Genomic DNA, 17500 nt, shown 5'->3' with positions numbered 1-17500 from the left:
ATAAATGCTTTGTAGAAAATCTTGTCCGAAGCAATAACGAGACGTCACATATGTACTTTATGCCTGTGAATAAAAGGCCGTACCGTGCTTGACGAATTCGAAGTAGTCTGTCGCGATAGAAAGTAGGCTTACTAGTACGCTAAGGTTATTGTAACACGAAAAGCTGTTGTAAGGAGCACATACAAGCTATTGATCGCGTGTGTTTACATGCGTGTTATTGTAAGAAACGAGGAATACATTAACGATTACCTTGTAAGAAAGTGTATGAAATGTTATTTCTATTGAAGGTATTTATAGTGTCAACGACTGTGGGTATATTTTTCTATTGAGACATTGTGCACTGACGAAATTGGCAAGATTATTTTTCTAGTCTGTGTAAACTGAATATTTAATCTATTTTCTGTATTTGTTTTTCAGCAACGCAGGAGAAAATGTTTTCATTTTTATTTGAATTTGACTGAAGTGGTTTTTTTTTTACAAACATTAACTTACAAGCACATGTTTCTCTAAAACATTAACCAACAAATCATTATGTGAAACAGTTATCAACAATTGCTTTTAATCTCAAACATTGACCAACAAATGTTAATGTAAAACATTGACTACCAACGTTTTTTTTTTTTTATCAGGGAACTGATATGGAATAGGAACAAGAGATTGTAGGCGGGAAGAACAAGACAAGATAACAAGGAACATGTACTCATCAATGTTTTGGTCAGTATGTTTTCACTGTTATCTTATACTGATATGGGTTATGTATCAAACATGTTGAAAACACAATGGGCGACAAATGTTTATAAACATTAACAAACAAAAGTTCACATCAAACAATTATACGTAATATGACATTTTACCCACATCGAGACAGTCAGTGTTCCCCCAGAGGTCAAGGTGAAGAATGACTGTCGAGGTTTGTGTAAAATGTCATGTTTTGGTCAAAATTACAAACAAAGTCGATTTTATGGATCGATTTTAGTTAGAATTCCTTTTATTTTTTAAGATTGAACAAATATGTACTCTTTTGTAGTCTCCGACTCTGGCGTTATAATTATGGTTCTAAGAAGAAAGTTCCAATGTTCAATCGACACACTTAGCAAGAATGGCCGATCTTAATCACCTGATTATCATTGGGTGAACGCCCACGAGCCACGGAAGGTTATCTCAGGCTAGACGTAATCGCACGAGAATAATCCAGCTTTACACAGTGCGTGGCACAGATCTTGCGCAGGGTTGTTTTTGGCGTGTGGCCTACAGTGGAAACTCGGTTTACCCTTTAAGACCCACTATTTTAAGACTCCCACCACATTAAAACCACAATTTCTAAGTTTTTTTCTTCTTTATTGTGTCAGTAAATTTACCTCGATTTTAAGACTATCCTAAATTGCTCAGATTTGTAGAGGCCTTAAAACAGACGTTTCACAGTGGCTGGCGTTGGGGGAATATATGGCAGTTCATGGTTCATGGTTTGGAACGTGTGTCACATAGCCTAACTTTCGCACAAAAGCGAATCGCAGATACAGCGATAGTTCAAAGTTGGCGTCTAACCAGCACCTTCGCTATTTTTCATGAAAATAGGCAAAGTGTTTTCTCAGTATAAAAGTTCTTTGAAATTCTTTATTCGGACAATTCAGCATTACGTAGACGCCAACTGTGTGACATACTCCAGATATATAACCCCCCTTGAAAAGACGTCATATTCTAAAAGAAGAGTAAACATTTTGAGTTTCATTCAGTGTGGCAACTACGCTCCCACGGAGCTGAATCTGGATACTGCCATGTTTATATTCACAACTCATCCAACTTGACTTGGAGTCGAAAGGAAAGGTGGAATGTAACATTGCAATAGAAATGATGCTGTGTCGCATGGTTGCATCAATAAAGAAAGAAATATAATACGGAAGACAGACACAGATACATGCCAACAGGCAGTACAAGACAGACACGCAGGTACATAGTGAGAAAGGCACGAACTGAAAAGACGGTAAAAACAGACACACAAAGAAGCATACGCATGTGCACACGCACGCACGCACGCATGCATACACGCAAACACGCACACACACACACACACACACACACACACACACACACACACACACACGCACACACACCTTATTCCTTATATATTTTCACCTGAATCAGCAGAGAAATCGTGTGAGATATTGGCTTCGGGCTGGGAAAATATCCTGCATTCTGGCTTCAAGATATCCTGAATCTTTGCTTGAAGCTAATTATCCGGGATGTGGATAATGAATTTTCTTCTTCTTTTACTGACGCATGTCCACGTCGAAAGCTACTGTTTCAAGTCAGTGTCCTCCACCTTCTTCTCCGCTTCACACGTTCACCGGGAATAACTCCGCGAGAACATTTAGTTCCATTTCATTAACATTACTCTGTTGCTAAAACACACAGTTTGACAGGTGCGATATTAAACCGAGAGAAAAAAAATTCTTCAAATTTTTCACCACTTCCAACGCTTACACATAAGTGATAGCACTAAACTCCACACTGTTGCCAAAACACAAAATGTCAACTTCTTGAAACAAAAGTTGGTCTTTTCTCCAGTAATGTCCATCCACACCAGATCAAGAAACACAACCAACACCTAAATGCGACGAGATATCCCGGCTTCTCACGGTCTCGCAGAAACAGTTTAGACACCCTGTACCGCCACAACCGGAAAACATTAACGGGTGTAAACTTCCCGAAGCGGGTAGATTGGATTTCACGGGTAGATTTCAGCCACCCCGTTCCGACGGCAGCGATATTAGCTGGGAAAGTGATGGCTGAGAAAGCCTGACAGCTGTCGCTTCCTTGCTAAGCACCTACCCTGTGATCAGCGGGTGCGTTGTGAGCTACCCGAGTTAAAGGCCTGTCACTCCTTACAGAAAGAAACGGGTGGCTCGTTTTGGCAAATCATGGTTTGAATTTCGTTTGGTTTTGAGGGTGAGAAGTATACTCGCACTCATGAACACCACTATCAACGACGACGACGATATCATATAAACACGCATCCATGCACGCACGTGCGTACGCACGTTTGCACGCACGCGCACACGTACGGAGGTACACACACACGCACACGTACGTAACTACACACACACACACACACACACACACACACACACACACACACACACACACACACACACACACACACACACACAGCGATGGTAGGGGACTACACAAGCTAGGCATTGAAAAGTTCGTGATATCTCACTCTCTGTGCCACATTAAAAAAAACCTAAACCTAGCAGTCTGTCAACCAAACCAAAATTACACAATGCCAAAACGCGCCTCATATGAAATGACTGTATACCTGTATCAAATGCAAGGCCTGTGATTGACTCTGTGTCCGTTGAAGCGGGTAGAGTCCACACTTTCTGACCAACACCCAATGGTCAGTGGCTTTTGTCAACCCGTTTTACCTGCCAATTAGTGAAGTACATTAATTTTTTACCTGTACGAGGCTGACCTGCTACAGGACTGTAATTAGGATGATTTATTTTATTTTAAAGATAAACGTGATTTAATCGATTCATTTATCAGACTGAAGAAAGACTGCAGTTCAAGTGAAAACGCATTTACACGTATATTTTGTTTACATCTGTTTTATGCAGCAGGCAAATAAACAAGTATACGTCTAGACTGAGAGATAGAACATACACACGTGCGCGCGCGCGCGCACACAGACAGACAGACAGACAGACAGACACACACTCACTCACACACACTCACTCACACACACACACACACACACACACACACACACAAACACACACACAGACACACACACACACACACACACACGGTAGCTCAGTTGGTAGAGCACTGGACTTGTGATCGAAAGGTCGCAGGTTCGAATTCGGGCCGGGACGGACACGGGTCAACTTTATGTGCAGACCCAGAGACGGAAGCCATGTCCCACCCCCGTGTCATCACAATGGCACGTAAAAGACCTTGGTCATTCTGCCATAAGTGCAGGTGGCTGAATACACCTAAACACGCAGACACCTGGGTAGCGCGACTCCGTTGCTGCTAGCTTTCCACTGGGAGGAAGCGACCTGAATTTCCCAGCGATGGGACAATAAAGTAATGAAAAATGAAAACACACACACACACACACACACACACACACACACACACACACACACACACACACACACACACAGACAGACAGGCAGGCAGACAGCCAGACAGTCAGACGGATAGACAGGTTTCTACACACACTAGCACGTACATGGACGATTGAGATTGATAGGTGATTACTTTTATATTTCGCGCATCCTTCTGCAGTTTAATCTTGCCCCCCCCTCCCCCCCCCCTTCCCCCCCCCCCCCCCCCCTCTCTCCTGCGACACCTCGTAAAAGAATACCTGTAGCTGAGGAGAGTGAGGTTGAGGTGTTTCTTTAAACAAAAAATCATTAAGTTTCGCCTCTTTAAGTTTAAAAGCAGGAATTTTTCACTAGAGGATACAATGATGTTATCTTGTTTACGAGAAGATAGCGAGAGTGTGAACTACAAGATAGCAGTCATTGTCATACCGAGTATGGTGCTCCTTTGCTGAACAACGAAAACATTGAGCTATGTGACTATGGTATCAACTACTTGAAACAGTGTCTCCCCAAACAGTGTAGTGGTGGTAGTTGTAGTGGCAACTGGTGGCACGCACTCGACGTCTCCAGACCTCTTTCTTCCCCCAAGCTGTTTCCTCCCTTAACGCATCCCATCCCTCAGTTGGGCAGCTTCGCAGTCGGTGATCCTGCTGGCGGTGAGCTCACCACATCCTGTGACTCAGTGTTAGGTGGTGGTGGTGGTGGTGGGTAGGGGGGGGGGGGGGTTGAGTGGGACTTTGATGTGTGATTTTTATTTTTTTCTATATTTTTAGCTGCATTATTTTAGTCATTCATGAGTGGGTGGGTGGAGGGGATGGGCTAGTTCTAACTATGCATTAGATTATAAAATTGTATTCTGTGTAGACCCTTCCACCAGCATCTTAGACCACTCTTTGTACTTTTTATTTTAATAGATGATTGTCATTTGTTTTACCTCATGTTTGCCCTGTGTGTGATGGTGTGATCGTGACTGCTGTAGTGTGGGCGTGTGTGTGTTGGTGTGTATGTCAGTGAATGTGTGGGCGTGTGTGTGTGTGTGTCAGTGTGTGTGTGGGTGTGCGTGTGTGCGTGATTTTACCAACACTACGCTAAATTCCTTGTGCTTTAAATGTTTTTTTAATGTCACTTGGCTCAATAAATACTGTATTCTGTATTCTGTAAAAAAAAAAAACTGCAACAACAGCTGCCGTTATTCTGCCGTAAGTGCTGGTGGTAACTACACCTCAACACGCACACACCTAGCTGGGTAGTGCGACTCGTGTTGCTGCTAGCTTTCCACTGGAAGGAAGCGACCCGAGTTTCTCAGCAGTGGAATAATAGAGTAAATGATATGAACATGTTGTTGTTGTTGTTGTTGTTGTTGTTGTTGTTGTTGTTGTTGGTTTAAACAGTTTTATTCAGTTGCATAAATACAAAGCCGTAATTGAAAATTGTAATTAAGGGAGCACAACAAGATAAACTTATAAATGTGCTCTTAGAAACAAACGAGTAATGTGGCGGACAATATTGTAAATGCATGATATTTAAACAAATGAAAACAAAAACAACAACAACGATAACTATAGCAACAGTGGTACGGAAATCTCACACACACACAACGCACACTCACACACACACACGTGCACACACACACGTGCACACACACACACACACACACACACACATACACACACACACACACACACACACACTCACACACACATTGTTGTTGTTGTTGTTGTTGTTGTTAATGTTGTTGTTGTTGTTGTTAATGTTAATGTTGTTGTTGTTGTTGTTAATGTTGTTGTTGTTGTTGTTAATGTTGTTGTTGTTGTTGTTAATGTTGTTGTTGTTGTTGTTGTTCCTGTTGTTGTTGTCAGGCATATCCACTCTAAACACCCGTGAGCCATAATGGTGCAGAGATGGTGACTCTGTCAACCAAAGGGGAAGATGACATGTACGATCATTTTCAACTATTCGATCGCCATTCGGGCAGTCGTACTCCATCTTCGGAGGAGTACCTTACAGTAACACAAGGCTCAGGCACATTTGGACCATCGTTTTGCGTCGCTGCTCTACTTTCATTTGTAAACCTACTTATAAGCAGGCGTGTTCCAGTCTTCAACCTCTGTGTGCCAGCAAAGAACCAGCAACAGTCGTCACCCAGCCTATCTCTCAGATCAGCCATTAATCCCCGAGCAACAAAACCCAGAGCCGTCTGTTGCCAACAAAAGAGCGCCTGAGGGCACGAGGGTTGGTGACATGTCTTGAGGCAAGTGCCTTTGATCCTGGATACGTCTCTCAGTGTACCTTACCGCCTTGCTAATCTCCCCACACTCGCTGGAAGCCGTGTATACACTTAGCCCCGCGTGGACAGCTTAACCTGATGGGGTCGAGTTTGGTCACTTCTGTCTGGACTAATGGGCGACGCCGTTAAGTGGTGCTAAGTTTAGGCTGACTGGGCCAAATGCGGTCACTTCTACCCGTAACGTACGGGGTATGCGAAGCCTATCTGGTGGGGTGGAATGTAACAGGGTATCGTCTTGAGCGATGCTAAGTTTAGGCTGATTGGTTTGAGTGCGGTCAATTCTACCCTCAATCCCGCTTTAGCAATGCGAAGTTTGGGCTGAATGCGGTCACTTCCGTCCTTAAAATGGGCGACCCCGCTACGTGATGCCAAGTTTGGGTTGATTTGGTCGACTTCCGTCACTTCTACCCTCTCAACGGGCGATCTCCTGAGTGATACTAAGTTTATATCAGTGGGTCGAATGCTCCCACTTCTACACGTATCGGGTGACCTCGTAAAGTACTGCTAAAGCGTAAGATGTTTAACGAATTGCATTCTATCCGTTGTGTCCGATCCAACAATGAGAGACTCCGCAAAGGGCGACGCCATTTGCTCTAACGCATAACTGGCGCTGTTTCGGTTTGCCAATCACTTGTTTATCCTGGTTGGGTCGATTTAGATCGCTTCTACTTCAACGGGCGACTCTGCAAAGTGTTCGGCAATAATGGGCGGCGCTTAGCTAACCATACATGGGGATGACATTGGCTTTGGTGTTCATATGACCATTTCCGACTCTGTTACAGAAACGTATGGAAAAGCATGAGATAATACGAATCGGTATCGAGTATCGAGTATCGAGTTTAGATTATTGTATTGTGTGACGTCAGAAAATAATAACGGCGAATTCTCACGTTTTTACTATGCGGGCTGAGACGGTAAACGGAACCAGCGCCATTCGTTATATTATCCGTCCATTACGGGGTCGTTCATTATGGGTGGAAGTTTATCGAATTGGACCCCGTCAAAACCACTTCGCTACAATCGCACCACAGGGTGCGAGTTTTCAACACTCTGATTGTGTTTATATGGGTGAGAATTAAGCGCTCGTCTCGCACCTAGGTCTCGGAAAGGGGGATTTATTTGTTAAAGGTACTGAACTTGTCAAATCCAGGTGCACGGAGCCCCTGGGGCTTTTAGTCATACCTCAGGCAGCTATCCGTTAGAAGAACTACCAAGTTTCATTGACTTGCACCCAAAGAGTCAAGAACTGCGATTTTTTTACGAATTAATTTCGTACTCGGACCCGGCTGGTCTTGACCTATTTTTGGATCTAAATTTAGATCAGGTAGATCACCACATCATGCACAAAAAGACACGTCACTAAGCAAACTATGTCAGACGTCATCATGAGTTTGTGTAAAACAAAATGGAGGCCGGAATCACTCAGTTGAATCGAACTCCGACCAAACACCACGTAATAACTAGGTTAATTTATGCACTCGCGTGAACAAGAAACTGCCGAGCTTCACAGATGTCGTCGTTGGGTAGTTTTGGGTTTGTTTTACTACCATAGGAGGATTTTTGAACTGTAAATGCACTCAGCTGCAACAAAAACGCAAAACGAAGGCTGTGAGCTGCACTGTGCCTTTAAGGTGCTTGACGGACAATACCGGTTGTGAGATCTGCGAGTGTCGACTCAAGTACCTTTGTAGCGAAAAGTTTATTGCCGTGCTTGACAGCTTGTTGAATTGTTGGTACTGTAAACAGTGCAAGGTAAACGTTTGAATAGAAGTCTTGCTAATCACTCTGACTTGATACACACTGAAATAGCCTACCGTTTCTGACACTGAGGGATAATCCACTTGAAAGAAGCAGCTAGAATCTGCTCATCGTGGGTCGAGACGGGTGACGGGGGATTAAGGGGGGGGGGGGGTGGGGGGGGGTGGGGGTGGGGGGGGGAGGGGTTAGCCAAAAGGTGTTTGTATACTGAGCATGACAAGATTAATTATGGTGATTGCGACAGGTAAGCATAACCGTTTAAGTTTCTTCCCACGAAAATTGTTGAGAGAGAGAGAGAGAGAGAGAGAGAGAGAGAGAGAGAGAGAGAGAGAGAGAGAGAGAGAGAGAGAGAGAGAGAGAGAGAGAGAGAGAGACGGACGGACCTCTCTCAGACAGACAGACAGACAGACAGACAGACAGACAGACAGACAGACAGACACACACACACACACACCCACCCTCCCCCCCACACACACACAGATAGAGAGAGATTCACATTCAGAGTCAAAGAGATGAAGGTTTAAGGCGGCATTGTTAAAAGCTGTGACATACATGACATTATACATTAAATATATAGCACGTTTTAAACAACCAAACCCAGTAACTTATCCCAGCGAAGCTGGAGGTATCCTGTGAACGCTATACTGTAATCGATTTGAGAAATGTGCACACCGAATAATACATGATAAAGAAGGATTCGTTGTGCCCGGCTACGTGCTACAGCTGGAGATGGAAGTTCACCAAAAATGGGGACCATACTAACAAAAATACGGTGGGTAAAATAGGCGCCCCCATTTTTTCAGCAAACGCCACCCCAGGCCGCTTTGGACGGGTAGAAATTCCGTAGTTTCCAAGTCTATGGATAAAGCTCGCGTAAGAAGAATACGTCACGGTCGAAAGTCTTTGACGTCAATTAATGCATCATGACGTCATGCCTCCCTGTAGTCTTTCTCTCTCGCGCAGTGTGTGTATTTGTGTTCATTTTGTGCACATGTGTTAGTGTTACTGTGTGTGTGTGTGTGTGTGTGTGTGTGTGTGTGTGTGTGTGTGTGTGTGTGTTTGTGTGTGTGTGTGTGTGTGTGTGTGTGTGTGTGTGTGTGTGTGTGTGCGCGCGCACGCGTGCATGAGTCTGTACTCGTATGTGTGTGGTGTGTGTGTATTTGTGTGTGTGTGTGTTTGTGTGTGTGTGTGCGTGCGCACGCGTGCATGAGTCTGTACTCGTGTGTGTGTAAGTGTGTGTGTGGGCATAAGTGTATGTGTGTGCGTGTATGTGTGTTTGTTTGTAAAGGTGCATGTCCGTCTGTCCATATGTGCGTATGGGTGTGTGTTTTGTGTGTATGAAGTTTTTTGTTAGAGAGTGAGTGAGTGCGTGTGAGTGAGTGTGTGTGTGTGTGTGTGACTTGGTGTGTGTGTGTGTGTGTGTGTGTGTGTTTGAGAGAGAGAGAGAGAGAGTGTGTGTGTGTGTGTGTGTGTGTGAATGTGTGTGTGTGCATGAGTTTGTGTGTATGTTTGTGTGTGTATGAGTGTGTATATGTGTTTGTTTGTAAAGGTGTGTGTGTCCGACTGTCTATGTGCGTATTTGTTTGTTTGTTTGCTCAACGCCCAGCCGACCACGAAGGGCCATATCAGGGCGGTGCTGCTTTGACATATAACGTGCGCCACACACAAGACAGAAGTCGCAGCACAGGCTTCATGTCTCACCCAGTCACATTATTCTGACACCGGACCAACCAGTCCTAGCACTAACCCCATAATGCCAGACGCCAGGCGGAGCAGCCACTAGATTGCCAATAAGTTTTAAAGTCTTAGGTATTCCCCCACCGGGGTTCGAACCCACGACCTCCCGATCACGGGGCGGACGCCTTACCACTAGGCCAACCGTGCCGGTCTATGTGCGTATAAGTGTGTGTTATGTGTGTATGAGATTTGTGTCAGTCAATGTGTGTGTGTGTGTGTGTGTGTGTGTGTGTGTGTGTGTGCGCGTGCGTATGTACAGTGTGTGTGTGTGTGTGTGTGGGTGTTTGTTTGTTTGTTTGCTTAACGCCCAGCCGACCACGAAGGGCCATATCAGGGCGGTGCTGCTTTGCCATATAACGTGCGCCACACACAAGACAGAAGTCGCAGCACAGGCTTCATGTCTCACCCAGTCACATTATTCTGACACCGGACCAACCGGAGTGTGTGTGTGTGTGTGAATGTGTGTGTGCATGAGTTTGTGTGTATGTTTGTGTGTGTATGAGTGTGCATGTGTGTTTGTTTGTAAAGGTGTGTGTGTCCGTCTGTCTATGTGCGTATTTGTTTGTTTGTTTCCATAATTATCAGGGCGGTGCTGCTTTGAGATATAACGTGCGCCACACAAAAGGCAGAAGTCGCAGCACAGGCTTCATGTCTCACCCAGTCACATTATTCTGACACCGGACCAATCAGTCCTAGCATGCACTAACCCCATAATGCCAGCCGCCAGGCGGAGCAGCCACTAGATTGCCAATTTTAAAGTCTTAGGTATGACCCGGCCTGGGTTCTAACCCACGACCTCCCGATCACGGGGCGGACGCCTTACCACTAGGCCAACCGTGTATGTGCGTATGAGTGTGTGTATTGTGTGTATGAGATTTGTGTGAGTCAATGTGTGTGTGTGTGTGTGTGTGGGTGTGTGCGTGCGTACATGCGTGCGTATGTACATGTGTGTGTGTGTGTGTGTGTGTGTGTGTTTGTGTGGGTGTGTGTCTGTTTGTATAAGAGATAAAGAGAGAGAGAGAGAGAGAGAGAGAGAGAGAGAGTGGGTGGGTTGGTTTGTGTTTGTGCGTGTGCGTAAGTGTATGTGTGTGTGTGTATGTTTGTTTGTTTGTAAAGGTGTGTATGTCCGTCTGTCTATATGTGCGTATGGGGGTGTGTTTTGTGTGTACAGTGAAGTGTGTGTGAGAGAGTGAGTGAGTGCGTGTGAGTGAGTGTGTATGTGTGTACGTGTGTACGTGTGTAACTTGGGTGTGTGTGTGTGTGTGTGTGTGTGTGTTCGTGTGTGTGTGTGTGTTTGAGAGAGAGAGAGAGAGAGAGAGAGAGAGAGAGAGAGAGAGAGAGAGAGAGGTTTGTCTTTCGCTGGGGTATGCAGTGCCTTGGCGTTGCACATCTACTTAATTTAATTGAATTTATAATCCACGTCAGAGTTCGGTGGGTTATAAAAACATGAAAATACCAAACATGCATCCTCCGAAATCGGCGTATGGCTGCCTAAATGACTGGTTTAAAAAAACGGCCATACACGTAAAAACCTTCTCGATCGTGCACAAAAACAAAACAAACCCACACTAGTGTACGTTGGAGTTTCAGCCTACGAACGGAGAAGGAGAAGAAGTAATCGGGTTAAATCTAACAACAACGATAGTTATGATAACGAGGATGAATACAATATTAAGAATATAATAACAGTTCCAGAGAGAGAGAGAGAGAGACAGAGACAGAGACAGAGAGAGAGAGAGAGAGAGAGAGAGAGAGAGAGAGAGAGAGAGAGAGAGAGAGAGACAGAGACAGAGACAGAGACAGAGACAGAGACAGAGAGAGGTTCATTCCATGATTTCTCACCACCACCGCCACTTCTTAATGTTTGAGATACATGCACATACACTTTACACATAAAGTATACGAACACTGTGACAATTCTCACATGTAAGCTATGTTTATACTTCCCGTTCACAACGTGCTATAAGGTTTACGCCTGTTGAATAATTCACGCAAGAGTGTTACGACTTGTGTCGCTAATCTTCAAAGGCTTCTCTGCGACTGTGTCAAAAGGATCAAAACAACGTGCAAGGACGCATCGTGTGTAAAGTGTCTGCTTCTGTTTTGGCAGGCGTACCTGCTCTCTGCCAATGTCATTTACCCCCCGCGGGTTAGGGGGAAGAATTTACCCGATGCTCCCCAGCATGTCGTAAGAGGCGACTAACGGATTCTGTTTCTCCTTTCACCCTTGTTAAGTGTTTCTTGTATAGAATATAGTCAATGTTTGTAAAGATTTTAGTCAAGCAGTATGTAAGAAATGTTAAGTCCTTTGTACTGGAAACTTGCATTCTCCCAGTAAGGTCATAATATTGTACTACGTTGCAAGCCCCTGGAGCAAATTTTTGATTAGTGCTTTTGTGAACAAGAAACAATTAACAAGTGGCTCTATCCCATCTCCCCCCTTTCCCCGTCGCGATATAACCTTGAACGGTTGAAAACGACGTTAAACACCAATTAAAGAATGTCATTCTTGACCATTGTGCGATCTATTCAACCCTCACACTGAACTCTGTAGGATAGTTTTAACTATGTTCTCTCGCAAACTGAAAGCGTGTACAACGCACTGTCTCAGAGATGAAAAGTAGGACGGACAACGAAATAAAGACAGTGCGCGGAGAAATCGCAATCACAATTTGACTAAACATGTGTAACCGAGTGCCGTAACACTACGATCACCTCGGGAGGCGAAGTGCAATCAAACAGGATTTAAAATGTTAGGGCTAATTTCTTAGCCCTATAAAAACTGTTATGCAAACTCGAAGGTTTCCATGAACATACAGACAATCGGAAACCACCAGACCCCATCACAAACAGAATTCCACAATCCACCGGTGTTGACTTAAAGGCCAACAACTCGGGTGCAGAGTCTGCTGTGAAAGGAGCGGTAGTCTCCCCTGTCACACATGTATTAGCGAAACACTTATTTTAAGGTCTTCCTCGTGTATTGAGACATAACTACAACCCCAACCCGAATTATGTAGCTTATGGGTCGATTAAAAAACACCTTTCATTATAACATTATTATTTCTCTCAGGTGCCAGGAGATTGGTTCCGTCTAACTCTCGCTTACCTCACTACACATGCCGTATGCACTTAGAGCGCTTATACTTCCCTTTGGTTACTTGACCTTTCATTAGATTTAATGTCATATTACGAAAAGTCACAGTGATGGAAGACTTCGTTTAAGATTTATTTTCATATTGATTCATATTTATCCATGGCATCAGTGTTTCATCATATAAAAACTCCCAGTTTTGATAACACATTAAAATTTTGTTCTAACATCTATGCTCAGTAAATTCCAACTACCGTACATGACGTACGAATTCGTGTAAAGTCTGTAATGTGTACTTAGTACTTCGGTTCTGATCGGGTCAACAAGTTTTGCAATCGGTCACAAAGTATATATGAATAAATTGGGTCTGTCTGTCTGTTTATCTTTCTGTCTGTCTTTAGGTCTGTCTTATTAGGTCTCTTATGTTTGCCTGTCTCAAAGCAATTAATGAATTAATGAATTTATTCATTTATACGGCCGACTGTTCACTTGCCACCAAACTGTTCCCGTCATTCCTTCTCCGTATTTCCTTCCTCTTTAGGAATTAAACCTTTGAGAAATTCACAATTCTTTCTCACTTACTATCAACCTTTCCCCCGATTTTCTCTGTCTTTATCCAGCGACAAAACCCACGGCCCCACAACACAACTTCAAGTGGCTGTCATTAATTCCGGGACAAGGGTTCAACATTTGGACGAAGGAAGGGAGATAAATGGGTGGAGAGAAAGGAGATAACCATCAGTGTCTGCTCCTATTGGTTCACACTACTTTTCACCGCTTTTGTACTTTACTGTTTAATGTTTACTTTACTTTACATGTGGCTGGTGCCGCTTAAAAGTTACCTCCCTTGAGTTGTTGATCAGAGCAACTGTTGAAATGGCGATGCTAGTTTTCGGTTGTAAAATGTAGAAACCCGGCTTCCTGCCCGTGGACGCGGTTGCATAAACACATTACTGGGAATGTGACTGGTCTCGGCCTTTACATGGATTAGGCTATAGTTCATCTTAATGAGATACGATACTAACACATGCACAGTCTAGCGGTGTGACCTTACGAGTCAATTTCTCCTGCTGACACCGCGACAAACTTCGTTCTTGAAATACAGTGTCTGTTTCTGGGAGACGTGCAGGAGAAGCGACAGAATGTTTGCATGACGCAATTATTCGCATTATGACGTCTTCTCGAACTTTGTTTCGCTTGTGACGTCAGGGGTTTTACTTCGGAAGAGGGGGTCAAGAAGAGACGTCTTGGGTGCTTTAGTCGGTGTCGTTTGTCTTTAAACAAATGGTAAAGCTGAACAGCCTGGCTGCTTCCTGTGCAGAATGAAATTCTAATGATAAATTATTTTCTCAGAATGACGAAGGTGTCATTACGAAATTAATTCAGCAAAAAATTCACCCTGTGCACAGAGAACAGCCAAGCTGTGTGTGTGTGTGTGTGTGTGTGTGTGTGTGTGTGTGTGTGTGTGTGTGTGTGTGTATGTGTGTGTGTGTGTGTGTGTGTGTGTGTCTGTGTGAGTGTGGAGGGATAGTCTTATCCCATGTAAAAGCCTTGAGAGGTCTGTGTTGGTTGGAAGGATGGTCAACTGGGAAAAGAGGGTGCCTTTAAATTTAAGCAAGGATCATATGTGCACAGGAATCTGCGTTGATCAGTGTTATAAAGAGACTCCAATGATTCAGTGCGTGCTTGCTTGTGAGAATGCGTGAGTGCATGCGAACGTGCGTGTGTATGTGCGTGCGTGCGTACGCAGGTACATGATTGCGCACACTCTACACAGAGAAAAACAGGTATCTTTAACGACAGTAAACTAATACACCTGGTCACGGTCAGTTGCACTAACACAGGTGCGTGCTGACAAAAACAGAGCCCCAGTCCAGGTGGGAGAGTAGTGGCGAGGGAGCAGAAATCTGATCTGTGACCGTACATAATTGTCACACAACGGATGGCTGTACGCTGCTAGTATACATTATGTGGAGAGGGAGGGCTTCTTGGGGCGAGGTTGGAGGGGAGGGGCAGGGGTGTGGAGAGAGAGAGAGAGAGAGAGAGAGATAGACACAGAGAGAGAGAGAGACAGAGAGAGAGAGACACAGAGAGAGAGACAGAGAGACAGAGAGAGACAGAGAGAGACAGAGACAGAGAGAGAGAGAGAGGGAGAGAGACAGAGACAGAGACAGAGAGAGAGAGGGAGAGAGAGAGAGAGAGAGAGAGAGAGAGAGAGAGAGACAGAGACAGAGAGAGAGAGAGAGAGCGAGATCAAATCAAATCAAATCAAATTTTATTTTACGAGGGGGGGTTGTGGCATAAGCAATATAAACGAGCTTCTTTTCAACCAGCCCTCGCCCAGAGAGGGACTACTCTAATATTATATACATATATCTATATATATATATATATATACGACTTGTGTCTGTCTGTGTGTCTGTGTGTGTGTCTGTGTATCTGTGTCTTCGCGATGCACGGCCAAAGTTCTCGATGGATCTGCTTCAAATTTGGTGGGCTTATTCAGAGAGACCCCGGACACAACCTCATCGATGAGATATTTCAACACGTGCTCTCAGCGCGCAGCGCTGAACCGATTTTGGTTCCACCTCAGCTATTTTGGTTCCACCTCAGCTACCCGGGCCCCCATACCGACACACCAAAGCCAAAGTTCTCGGTGGATCTTTTTCAAATTTGGACACCGTATTCAGCTACACCCCGGACACAATATCATCGATGAGATATTTCAACACGTGCTCTCAGCGCACAGCGCTGAACCGAATTTGGTTTTTGTGTTCATTTCACCATTATAAGTAACTCTTCCTTATCTTCTCATCTTCTCCATGTTTTCAGCGTTTACCTCCCTTCCTTCGTGTGGTGCACTACAGTATGAAGGGGGCATCTTCGGATATTCCCGACGTTCTGTTACTATTTTTAGAAGGTCACCGCAGTGTCCAGAACGTAAATTGGACCCGTAAATTATCCTCACTGTAAAAGTGCAAAGGTCGAATCAATTTATAGCCACGCGAAAAATACACTGTCATCTATCTCTCTATAGATACGGCTTCTCTGTGTTTGTGTGTGTGCGTGTGTGTGTGTGTGTGTGTCTCTATGTGAGCAACACCTGTGCATTGTTCAGTTCTGTTTGTGATGTGGTCTGGCGGCTTTTGTGTAATTTTATGTACTGGCCTTCCTTTGTGAAGCCATAACAGTTCAAAAGGGCTTAGAGATAAGCTCTAACTTGCTCAGTCCTGTTTGAGTGGAGTTCGCCTCCAAAGGTGATTAACACGGTTACATTCGTCGACAAGGATGGGACTCGATATGGTCAGGAATGGCATTATGGCCACTGAATCATTTTCGTGCTGTTCCCATTCCACGAATCTGGGAGGGACCTAAGCTTGGCGGGTCCATTGTTCGGACCCGGCGAAGCCGGCGTACGGCTCTAAGTACTTCTTCCTGGCGAAGCCGGCTACCCGGCGAAGCGGGTATTCATTCTAGTATATATATATATATATACAAACGTAAAACAATTACAAAGGATAAACATAAAAGTTAAAAAAATAAAAAATAAAAAGACAGAAAAACTATTCACAGGACACGTTGCAGGCTATACACAAATTCTTACGTTATGATTAAAATTGGGAATTACCAGAACATGTTTAATCAAACAATGATGCTATATGGACAGATATGATCAATATGAAAATAATCGAAGTCTTCCATCACTGTGACTTTTCTTAATTTGACATTAAATGTAATGAGAGGTGTTTTTTGAAAGTATTGAGACTCGTTGGGACTCGAACTGATTCCGGGAGAGAATTCCACAAAACGCTGCCAGAATAAGCTAAACTTGATTTAAAGAGATCTATCCGTGGAATGGGGACATTGAATTGTCGGTTTGGTTTGGCTTTAAATTTTGTAATGAAAGCACGTGGTGCATGGCCGGAAAGGATTTTGTGAAGGAGCACGCATTTATTTAATTTAAATCTTTCTTTCAAGGGCAAAATCTTAAGTTTCTTATAATCGTTGAAAACGAGACTTGATTGTTTTAATAGAATAGGTTTCACTTGGACACGACAGTGGTGTCTTTTCTAAGCTTCTTTTCTTATTGGCAGCTGCACGTTCACATTGACCACCACACGACAGGGAAAGCATTTTGGCTGAGAAGCAAATATCAAGCCAAACGTATTGTAGAAATCAGTGAAGCATGCATAAGAGATAATACAACTATTATTTGTATAAGGAATAAAAGAACTTACCTTCTTTTCCAACAGCTCTTCTCAAAGATAGAATTGAAAAGGCACATGTGCCGCCTATTTGAACAGTTTTCATCACACGATCACGATCAGTTTGATATCGTTGCTTCTAAAGCATGCTGCAGTCCTTTTCTTCCTGAAATGGAAAACGTTTCGCACCGGTACGGTCACAGTTTCAAGTTTCACTTTGTTTGCTAAGACAGTTATAGGAACTGCGACGAGTGTTGTGTTCTATGTCCTCACACGTTCGTACAGCTGTTGTTTCCACTGGAAT

The 17500-nt window shown here is 44.0% G+C and overlaps 2 protein-coding genes and 1 long non-coding RNA gene across 3 annotated transcripts in view; 2 read left to right on the top strand and 1 right to left on the bottom strand.

Moving 5' to 3' along the window:
• Positions 1–2836, bottom strand: part of LOC138979851 (uncharacterized) — a 23075-nt gene extending 20239 nt beyond the window's left edge. The window contains exon 1 of the mRNA XM_070352600.1: positions 2134–2836. The gene's annotated coding sequence lies outside the window, so the exon portion shown is untranslated. The remainder of the gene's footprint in view (positions 1–2133) is intronic.
• Positions 1–17500, top strand: part of LOC138979863 (uncharacterized) — a 474427-nt gene that overhangs the window by 66085 nt on the left and 390842 nt on the right. The window lies entirely within an intron of this gene.
• The window catches only part of LOC138980683 (mucin-22-like), a 28049-nt gene that overhangs the window by 4399 nt on the left and 6150 nt on the right, over positions 1–17500 (top strand). The gene's annotated exons all lie outside the window — the stretch shown is intronic.

Source organism: Littorina saxatilis, linkage group LG11 (assembly GCF_037325665.1).
Source record: "Littorina saxatilis isolate snail1 linkage group LG11, US_GU_Lsax_2.0, whole genome shotgun sequence".
In the NCBI taxonomy this organism is placed as follows: Eukaryota; Metazoa; Mollusca; class Gastropoda; order Littorinimorpha; family Littorinidae; genus Littorina; species Littorina saxatilis.
Note: the sequence above shows the minus strand (reverse complement) of the source record. Positions and strands in the feature narration are given on the sequence as shown.